The 10,995-nt window shown below is 45.5% G+C and overlaps 1 protein-coding gene across 4 annotated transcripts in view; it reads right to left on the reverse strand.

Moving 5' to 3' along the window:
* The window catches only part of NINL (ninein like), a 144,280-nt gene extending 141,501 nt beyond the window's left edge, over window positions 1-2,779 (reverse strand). For 3 of the 4 annotated variants that reach the window (XM_044292572.1, XM_044292571.1, XM_044292569.1), the window contains exon 1: window positions 2,631-2,779. The gene's annotated coding sequence lies outside the window, so the exon portion shown is untranslated. Of the gene's footprint in view, window positions 1-2,627 lie in introns of all 4 variants that reach the window. The other variant, XM_044292570.1, reaches the window with a different exon arrangement.
* Between the last annotated feature and the right edge of the window lie 8,216 nt (window positions 2,780-10,995).

A 10,995-nucleotide genomic window follows, 5' to 3' on the forward strand; every position in this document is an offset into this window, starting at 1 on the left:
AGGTCCCACTGCTGGGACCCGCACCTATAATCGAGAACGGAGTGGGAAGCGCTGTGGCTGGAGGACCCCAGATTTCCCGGGGTCCATCCACCACCAAGCGCTAATCCCCACCTCTCCCATAGAAGTGAATGGGAGCATGCCACCCATGCGCGGCCCATGCTCCCATTCATTTCTATCGGCCAGATGGCAATAGCCGAGCCAGTGCTCGGCTATTTTTGGCGGCCCCATAGAAATGAATGGAGGGCGGCTGCGCATGCCCAGTGCGCCCTCCCTCACTTTCAGGGCTCCGTTCTCGATATAGGTGCGGGTCCCAGCGATGGGACCCACACCTATAAGACAATGGGGGCATATCCTAGCGATATGCAACCATTGTCTGAGATGAGAAAACCCCTTTAAAGAGGTGCAGCCTTGTTTGTGGTGTTCTTCTCTTTTGGGTTTCATTACTGATTATTTATGCCGTGGCTGGCACTCTACTATATTCACTGGGTGTGCCCCCTGATTACTTTTTGCCCTAAGACAACATTAGTAAATCTGGCCCTTTGTTCCCTAGAAGCAATGCTGGAGTTGGGGCCACACTGAGGTACATTAGAGGCCTTAGATCACTTTATGGCGGCCCAAGTGTATCAGCTGCTGAGACTGCACATACACGTGCAGCTACGCCACACAGGAGGGCTTATGTGGAGATTTAGCTTGTTCCACCATCCTATTGTCTGGGTAGAGAGACATTTTGGCATCTATCATGTTCCAAGGCACGGTATTCCTCAGGCTTGCAGAAAAGAAGGCAGTCCTTTTCGGCAGTGGAAACAATGACACATGGCAGAAACACGTCTCAAACAGTCTCAAGAACAGAGCTTATGTTTATATATCCAGACGCGAGAAATCTCCATGTTTCTACCACTCACTGGAGCAGCTGAAAACCACATTTATGTGGAGAAGATGACAAAACCTCTGCATACACATATCAGGACAATTCCAGAGAGGTCACATGAAGATGGCCATACAAGTAACCAGAAATAATGCTAATCATACCTCATACACACTATGACAAATCGCCTGATGTGAGCGTATTCAGTGCCTCCAATTTTATGCCAAGGATACACAGGTTTTTTTTCTCCTCGATTCACCCAAAAATATGCACATCGCATTATAGAAGAAGTCTTCTTTTCTAAGGGCCTGTTCACATCTCGTTTTTGCTGTACGTCAAGTGGATACGTTTGGACATACAGTAAAATGAGGTATACAAAACGTATGCAATTTTGTGGTCATCTATCCGGTTTTTAACGTATATGTTTGACAGATGTTCATGTTTCCATACGTTTTTGTCCTTAATTTTTTTTTTTTACCCAAAAATAATTCAGTTTTTCTGAAACTTTTTTAAAAAAAATAAAAGATTTGAAGTGTATCAAAAGAAGAAGAAAGTACGTGGATGTTTAACAGATGATAAAGGTGTTGTCTTACGTTTCCATCAATCAGCGCAATGTAAAACGTATACCTTTCAATATGGTGGCTCATGGAGAATGCCTATAGGACAGTGATTAAGATAACTACATTTACCTGCTCCTACTGTTCGGTTGTGGCCCCATGGGTTCTGAGCTTTCTGCTCAAATGGTGTCATGTGTACTATCGCAGCTAATGACTGGCCTCAGCGGTAACATGTCCCTAAGCGGCATGTGACCCAGCAGTAATGTGCCGCTTGGAAACAGATGACTGCAGCAGTAAATGGAGACCTGTTCAAGTAGGAAATTTACATACAGGGACCAAAAATGCAGTGAAGACAGCCCAGGACCCATGGAGCCGAAACCGAGCAGCTTGAAGCAGGAAAGTATAGCTCCCTTCACAGGCCTCACTGGGTGGTGTACTTGTGGACAAGCCCTTTAAAGGCGTAAGAGATGCTTACTTGGCTCATTTTAGCCCAACCATAGACCTGAATGGAGAGGCAGAGGCAGCGAAATGGGGCCTGTTCCCGATACAGAAGCATTTCTGACATCCCTGTGGACATGCCATTCATGTCCCTCACAAGAATACCGTTTTAAATATTTGCAGTAATAACAGACATCTTCCCAGGGAAAGTCATTCCACTCATCCCAAAGTGAAACCACCCTGAAGACCAGCTCTTAGAGAAGTCCACTCTCTTATCCAAGATTTTCACTTTATGCAAACTGAATATCTACTTTGAGAAGACCAACCTCCAACTTTTTAATGCATTTCCGCAAAGATGTTCCAAAGTACAACTATATCTCTATCACACAAGCCCATCATTGAAATCAGCCCAGTGTTGTACAAATAAAGGCTTAACATACCAATTTACACATATACTGCTTAAAACTCTGAAAAGTTTCCATCTCAAAAATACTAAAACCACAATTATACATTTTGGTGAAAAAAATTAAATAAAATGTACATGCCTAAAGTAAGTGACCCCCCAGCAGATCAATAGTCATTGTGCATTCCACGCAGGTGGTATCTAAGCATACTTCAGATCCGGCTCTTCAGACCCATCCTGCCATGATCCTGCACAGCCTTGTGGAGCAGTGAATGGAGGAAACATAGTGGCTCACATGCACAGATGGTCAGAGCAGTACAGAAAGCAGAGGGGCAGACTACAAGTACAGCCAGAGGTCTACTACTACCTGGTTCCTTCTCATAGTGCGTGGTGCCAGGAGGAGCTCCTAGTCCCAGGAGACATGGGCGCAGACTTTGCACACAGTTGCTATAGGACTATATGTTAGGACTTGAAAGTCTCTGTTCTAGTCTTTGCTCCTCCTCCCAGAGGCAGAAACAGCTCCAGATGATCGCTGGAGAGGAGAGGGGGAGTCAGGGAGGAGGCTGAAGCCCTCACCCTCTCCTCCTCCTCATATTCCCCCAGCATCACCATCCCACCTAGCAGAGGAGACTGGATACAACGGTTATATGACACCTTCTCCTCCTCCACTAGCTGCTGGATTGGAGAGTTTGTACATAAACCCAGGCTGCACCCTGCTGTTAGGCTATGGTACTCCTGGGGCTCTCAGAGAACAGGATGATGTCCACAGAGGACCTGCTTCATTGCAACTTGCCTCCTAGGTCACATTCACACTTGAGTATTCTTTTTTGTGTGTGTGTGTGTGTGTGTGTTTGGTTTGTAGGGGCCAAGTTCACACTTCAGTTATTTCCATCAGTTATTTTGAGCCAAAACCAGTAGTGAAGCCTACTCAGATTGGGTCTAATGTAAAGATCTGCACCTATTCAGTGAGTTTTGACCCGCACCTGGTTTTGGCTCACAATAACTGATGGAAATAACTAGAGATGAACGAATTTCATATTTTGAAATTCGTTCAGGCTTTGTTTGGTGGTAAAAGCAGAATTGGGTTATGGATTCCGTTACCACGGACCATAACGCAATTCTTTGACAGAATGCATAACGAAATGCCTTTAGAGGTATTCCGTTATTCATTCCGTCATAATAGAAGTCTATGGGCTGCAAAACAGATCCATCTCGTTTACGTTATTCAGGGGAGTCCTCTCCTGCATAACAGAAACGGGCGGATCCGTTATGCAGGCCATAGGCTTCTATTATGACGGAATGAATAACGGAATACCTCTAAAGGCATTTTGTTATGCATTCCAACATAGAATTGCGTTATTCACACATCCGTGTGTGTTTTGCGGATCCACAAAACACGGACAGCGACAATGTGCGTTCCGCATTTTGCGGACCGCACATTGCCGGCACTAAGAGAATATGCCTATTCTTGTCCGCTATTGTGGACAAGAATAGAACATGTTCTATTTTTTTCAGGATTGGAATTGCATAGAAATGTATGGGTCCGCAATTCCGTTCCGCAAAAAGAGACAGCTACAAGAAGCTGGATTAACCCTAAGGGAAACATAGCAGTTCTTTTAATTTAAAAGCTGAGGAAGGGGTGGAACATGATATGGGCAGATCATCTGATAAGGGGGGGGGGGGGGGCAGCAATTTTTATCTTGCCTATGGCGGCAAAAATCCTTGCACCACCCCTGCAGGGTTCCCAACCTAAATTTTTATTTGTTTCTGGTCAATTTATCCAAAAAGTCACAGACAGCCAAATTATGATGAACTATAAACATCAGATACTAATACTGAACACATTACCAGCATTTCCTGTGGGCATGTGCCACAAGCCTCAAAGAAAGAAAAAAATTAATAAAAAATGTTCATAGATACTGAAAAAAGACTGTCCAGGAATTTCTGGACGGTTGGCAGTGGATCCCTGGTTTTATTTCAATCTGTAAATTTGCAGTGATAAAAAAAATAAAAACTGCAAAAACAAAATTGTTAGCCCTTTCAGGATCCAGAATATATATACCGTATTTTTCGCCCCATAAGACGCACTTTTCCCCCCAAAAAAATCGGGGGGAAATGGCCCTGCGTCTTATGGGGCGAATGCTGACAATTTAACATCGCTGGATGCGATGTAGTGTGAGCTGGGGCCGGGGGAGGGACTGGGAGGAGGAGCTGGGGGCCGGGAATAGCGGCGGGGCGGTGCAATCAGTGTAGTATAGCACCGCCCCGCCGCTCCAGTATACTAATATTAAATGTCTTAGTCGATTAAAATGTATTAGATATGCCCCCTCACTCCTATATTGATAATCGTACCTTAAATCCTATTCCTAGGTGCTGTAATGCAGGCTGGGCGGGCGGCAGCGTAACTCCGATGTCACGTGCCTGCGCCGCCTACTTTATGAATGAAGCAGGCGGCGCAGGCAAGTGACGTCAGCGAGTGACGCGCCGGCCGCCCGGCCTGCATTACAGCACCTAGGATGAGGATTTAAGGTTCGATTAGCAATATAGGAGTGAGGGGGCATATCTAATGCAATTTAATTGAATAAGACAATTAATATAAGTATACATGCGGCGGCGGCGGCGGCGGCGGGGGGGGGGGTGGCCTCTATTGGATGATCGAGCTGATGGCACAGTTAAGGGGGGGGGGTCTGTGGATGCCACTGTTATGGGCTGGGGGGCTGTGGATGGCACTGTCATGGGCTGGGGGGCTGTGGATGGCACTGTTATGGGGTGGGGGGGGGTCTGTGGATGGCACATATGTAACAGTGCCACCCACAGATCCCCCCTGTAACAGTGCCATCCACAGATCCCCCTGTAACAGTGCTATCCACAGATCCCCCCCCCCCCTGTAACAGTGCCATCCACAGATCCCCCCCTGTAACAGTGTGTCAGTCATCCACAGATCCCCCCCATAACAGTGTCCGTCATCCACAGTTCCCCCCCCCATAACAGTGTCCGTCATCCACAGATCCCCCCATAACAGTGTCCGTCATCCACAGATCCCCCCATAACAGTGTCCGTCATCCACAGATCCCCCCATAACAGTGTCCGTCATCCACAGATCCCCCCATAACAGTGTCCGTCATCCACAGATCCCCCCATAACAGTGTCCGTCATCCACAGATCCCCCCATAACAGTGTCCGTCATCCACAGATCCCCCCATAACAGTGTCCGTCATCCACAGATCCCCCCATAACAGTGTCCGTCAGCCACAGATCCCCCCATAACAGTGTCCGTCAGCCACAGATCCCCAGTAATAGTGCCACCCACAGACCACCATTAGTTCCAAACCCACCAAAAGCACACCTTTTGGTTAAAAATAATTTTTTTCTTATTTTCCTCCCCAAAAACCTAGGTGCGTCTTATGGGCCGGTGCGTCCTATAGGGCGAAAAATACGGTATATATTTTTTTTTTCTGTTTTACAGGAGCCATAACGTTTTTACATTTCTGTTCACATAGACAGATGATGTCTTTTTTTTTTTTTTTACAGGAAAGGGAACTTGTCACCTCTACTATGTTGCCCACGCTAAGGCTACATGCACACGACCGTATGTGTTTTGCGGTCTGCCATCCCTATGCCATCTGTTGTTTTTTTTTTTGCGGATCCATTGTAACTGCCTAAAACGGACAAGAATAGTATATGTTCTATTTCTTTTTTGCGGGGCTACGGACATACGGATGCAGATAGCACATGGTTTGCTGTCCGCATTTTTTGCGGACCCATTGAAATGAATGGGTCCGCATCCTATCCGCAAAAAAAAAAAAAAAAGGACATGAAAACAAAATACGTTTGTGTGCATGATGCCTAAGGCTGTTACTTCTGGTCTGGTATTCAATACAGCACGCCAACGCTGCGGGGGGAGATGAGTCTTATTAGCGTTGCATCCCCACCCTCCCCTTTTCTCCTGTCCATGACTGTCAGCTTTCTTTCCTATTAGGCATAGGAAAGAAACCTGCCAATCATGGTCAGGAGGTGGGGGAGGGCTGGGCGACGAGTCTCATCGGACTTATCTCTCTCGCATCAATGGGGAGTACTTCCTGTAAGTACTGACTACTAGCCCAGGAGCGACAGCCCACTGACCACTGAATTTAATCAGATTTCCTTTAATTTACCATATCATGTACTAAAAAATGGGAACATAGGGGGTCATTTATTTATCTGGGCAGGGAAGGGGATGGGCAAGCATTTTCTACGCCAGTCCCCCTCCTTTCTATTTCCCATAAAACCAGAAGTGTAACATCCCGCGCAAGTGCAAAACATTTTAATGCGTTTTGCACAGAAGTTTGGGTTTCGGTTAGGTGTTGTGTAGATTGCATTATTTTCCCTTTTATAACATGGTTATAAGGGAAAATAATAGCATTCTTAATACAGAATGCTTAGTAAAATAGGGGTGGAGGGGGTTAAAAAAAAAATTTACTCACCTTAATCCACTTTTTTTCTTCAGGACCTTTGATGACATTACTGCGCTCATCACATGATCTATCACCATGGTGATGGATCATGTGACAGACCATGTGATGAGCGCAGTGACATCACCACAGGTCCTTTTCCTCCTGCAAAGCAAAGAAGAAGAAAGAAGAGAAGCCGGGCTGAGCGAATAAGTGGATTAAGGTGAGTTAAAATTTTATTTGTATTTTTTAACCCCTCCAGCCCTATTTTACTAAGCATTCTGTATTAAGAATGCTATTATTTTCGCTTATAACCATGTTATAAAAGGAAAATGATAATGATCGGGTCCCCATTCCGACGATCTTCTAGCAACCATGAATTGCACCTGGGCGGAAATCTTGCCTGTTTGAAAGAGGCCTTACATAGCATCATAAATCAATATAATGCTATGTGACTCCCGGCAGCCATGGGAGGTCAGGCCGGGTGCTGCGATGCAGACTCGCTGCGGGAGAAACGCAAGGGGCCTAATAGCCTTAAACAGTTGCGTAGCACTAGCTTACAACCCATTCGATGCACCCTTCATAGAATGACCTCCTGATCGCGCTTGCCTGCTTCTTTCTCTGTCTCTCTGAATGCACAGGTCCTAGTACTAGTGCAGCAACCTGGGAGAGAGGTGAAGAGGGTGTGAGTGGTGGTTGTGGCTAGGAGGGTGGTAGTAGTACTCGCAGTTCACAGTGGCAGTCTCCCCTCTGGCTCTCCCTGAGGCCATGCAGTAAATGGAGGGTGCGCCCTTTCTTACCTCAGGGCACACCTTGGTATTGGGTATGCAGCGGCCGGTGGATAAAGGAGTCAGTAACCAAGTCAGTTGGTATTGATAAAAAAAAGGCTACATGCACATGGCAGTGTAAAACAGCAGTGTGACAGACGTTTTTTTGACAGACATTTTCAGAACCATACCAGGCTAATGGGGCCATTCACATGTCCTATTTTTGGCTGTTTTCATGGCCAGACGGACTCCATTGAAATCAATGGAACCATTTTTAATGGCTGCTTAGGCAGAAGTGCACCCGTCTAACGGCCGATAAATACGCGTACACTACGGCAATATGGCCTTTTAGGAGTAAAAAAAAATAAAAATACCTCATCCACTTAACACACAGAGGCAGTCGTTCCTCTCTTGATTGAAAAGGATCTGGGCTCAGTGTGATGACTTCACCATATGCACCATATCATGCTGTGCGCAGGTCCTTCGGCAGGTCCTTTTCAATCAAGAGAGGAGCGACTGCCTCTGCACGTGTAAGTGGATGAGGTGAGTACTTTTTGTTTTTGTTTTACAAAAACAAAACATTACTGCTGGGGGCCGCTATGGGGGGACATTATGGGCCACTATGAGGGGGCATTATTACTGCAGGGGCCACTGTGGTAAACATTACCACTCCTGGGGGCCACTATGGGGGACACTATTACTGCTGGGAGCCACTATGGGGGACATTATTACTGCTGGGGACAACTATTGGAGACATTATTACTGCTGGGGGCAACTATGGGGATATTGTTACGGCTGGGGGCCAATATGGGAGACATTATTACAGATGGGAGCCACTGTGGGGGACATTATTACGGCTGGGGGCCATTATGGGGACATTATGTGTAGTGAAAGTACTGCAGGGGTTGGGATCTTTATATATATATAAAAAAAAGGCAATGGAATTCATTCATTTTTCATGGCCATTTTTAACAGCCATGAAAAAAGGATACAAAACGGCCATTAAAAATGGACAGACGGCCAGAAAGTGGATGCACAAATGGTTGAAAAATGGCCATGAAAAATTGACAGTGTCTATTTTTAAAGGACGTTTTTTTTTTTTTTTCACTCGTGTGCATGTAGCCTAAATCTCTCTTTACTCAAGTGTAGAATAGGAGTTGTAGTTCACCCAGTAATAACAAGGCACAGTTCCAAGGCAAATAACAGTGCATTCCTAATAGCAGTGTATGGACAACTTGAAGCACTCCTAAAATCTCAATGCAGAACCTTAGGTTAGCTATGAGGTTCTAGGTAAATGTTTCTGCAAATTCCCGGACTGAGGGGTGCAGATTTCCTATACAGTTGGCTGGAACGTCTCAAAGTGTGGAAGGGTATGCTAGCAATGTTCCCTCTCACAGCAGCAAAGTCTATCTGCCATAAACGAGCACAATACTTTGCTGACTGATTCCAATGCACAGCCTTGTAGATTCTAGACCTCCTGATTCCTCTTTCTCCTGATTTCTCTCACTTTTGCGTAGCAGATGCTTTCTTGGCTGTAGAAGTCTCACAAATGAATGTTGTCTGAGCTCGGGCCTAGCTCTGGGGAGCTTGCACATGTAGGTCCTCACTGTAGCACAGCTAGACTTACTCGACTCTGAGTAAAAACTAACCAGGGGGTGGAGAAAGTCTATCGCCTGGCAACCTAACAGGATGAGCCAAAGTATTAAAGGGGTATTCCCATCTCAGACAATGGGGGCATATCACTAGGCTATGCCACCATTGTCTGATAGGTGCGGGTACCACTTCTGACCCCACAACTATCTCTAAAACGAAGCCTAACATGACGCTGGCAAAGTGGTGGCCGGCGGTGCCAGGTCTGGCTTTCACCAAGCCTTTCTACTGGCCAGCCGCAAATAGCTGAGCGGCATGCTAGACTATTTTCGGAATCCCCATAGAAATTAATGGGAGCACACCATGCTTGCGCGGCCACTGCTCCCATTCATTTCCATAGGGCTGACGGAAATAGCTGAACCAGCGCTTGGCTATTTTTAGCGGCCCCACAGAAATGAGTGGAGGGCAGCCACGCATGCGCGGTGCGCCCTCCAAGACTTTGCCAGCTATGTTTAGGACATAGGCTACGTTATCTGCGATGACACAACCTCTTTAACCCTTAATTGTCCACACAATGCTGTCAGGTACACAAATATAACACATCACATTATTTATACCCTTAATGACCAGCCTGTTTTGGGCCTTACTGACCAAGTGATTTTTTCTTTTTCATTGTTGCCTTCCAATAATTTTTATATTTTTCCATTTATTAACTTATATTAACTTCTTTCTGGGAGGGGGGTGGGAAAAAACAGCAATACTGCCATTGAGTTTTTACTTTATAAATTTTGCTACATTCCTTTTTTCGGCATAAATAACATAATATCTTTATTCTGTGGGTCAGTATGATTACAGCGATACCAAATACATATAGTTTTTTTTGTTTGGACATGTTCTATTTTTTTAAAGACATGAAATGCACACGGAGTCATTTCCATTTTTGCAGCCCTATTTAAGTGAATGGGTCGGCATATAAGCAGCAAAAAAAAACAGGAATGGGCACGGAGAACAAAAAATGTCCGTGTGCATGCGCCCTTACTGTGAGTTGCCACGGTCTTGCAATGTTGTTTTGCCAGTGCGGTTTGTACATTGAGATCATGGGGGCAAATGACACACTCTCATACTGACTTATTCCTAAATAAATAAATGACATCAACAACATAGTGGAGGAAATGGCCGCTGTGCTTTATTAAGGGTCACTTAAAAATATTTTACAACCATACGTTAAATAAATAAATAACTTTTAAAAATACCAACATAACCGATACCATAAGACCAATAATAAATTAACCATATAAAGACCAAGATCCACTCAGCATGAGCTGAGCGACACTACCCCTCTAATAAAGCCCAGCGACAGATGACAGAGTGATAAATTAAGGGAAGGGGGGGTGGGACGCTGGTCAGCTTCTCCAGGCACTACTGAGCCAGCTCTGCTTGAACCTGGAAATATAAAGGGGAACAGATTCCCGCCGATAGTACAGCAACAAATCAGGGAGCTGGAAATCTCCCCCAGCAACAGGCAGCAACCAATCAGCTGCTCCTTGACACACAGCAGCTGGAAACTTCTGGAATGCAGGTAAGACAATTCTGAGGTGATTTACCTGAAATAGAAAAAAGGGCGGGAAAAGAGATACAGGGAAAGAAACAAGGCCCTTAAACCTATATCTTTTCTGCCTAATAATGGTGTCATTGCCCCCATGTCTCCCCCAAGCTAGACGCTCTGGTGGGGTCACTTCATGAGCTTCACTTCTACAAGCTTTGTTACCAAAAACCACATCGCAAAGCCTTAGGCCTTATTCACACGACCGGTTTTTTTTTAAGGTCCGCAAAAACAGGGTTCGTAGGTCCGTGATCCGTGACCGTTTTTCGTCCGTGGGTCTTCCTTGATTTTTGGAGGATCCACGGACAGGAAAAATGAAAAAAAAAATCGAAGTCAAGTTTG

Source organism: Bufo gargarizans, chromosome 4, assembly GCF_014858855.1.
Source record: "Bufo gargarizans isolate SCDJY-AF-19 chromosome 4, ASM1485885v1, whole genome shotgun sequence".
Lineage (NCBI taxonomy): Eukaryota > Metazoa > Chordata > Amphibia > Anura > Bufonidae > Bufo > Bufo gargarizans.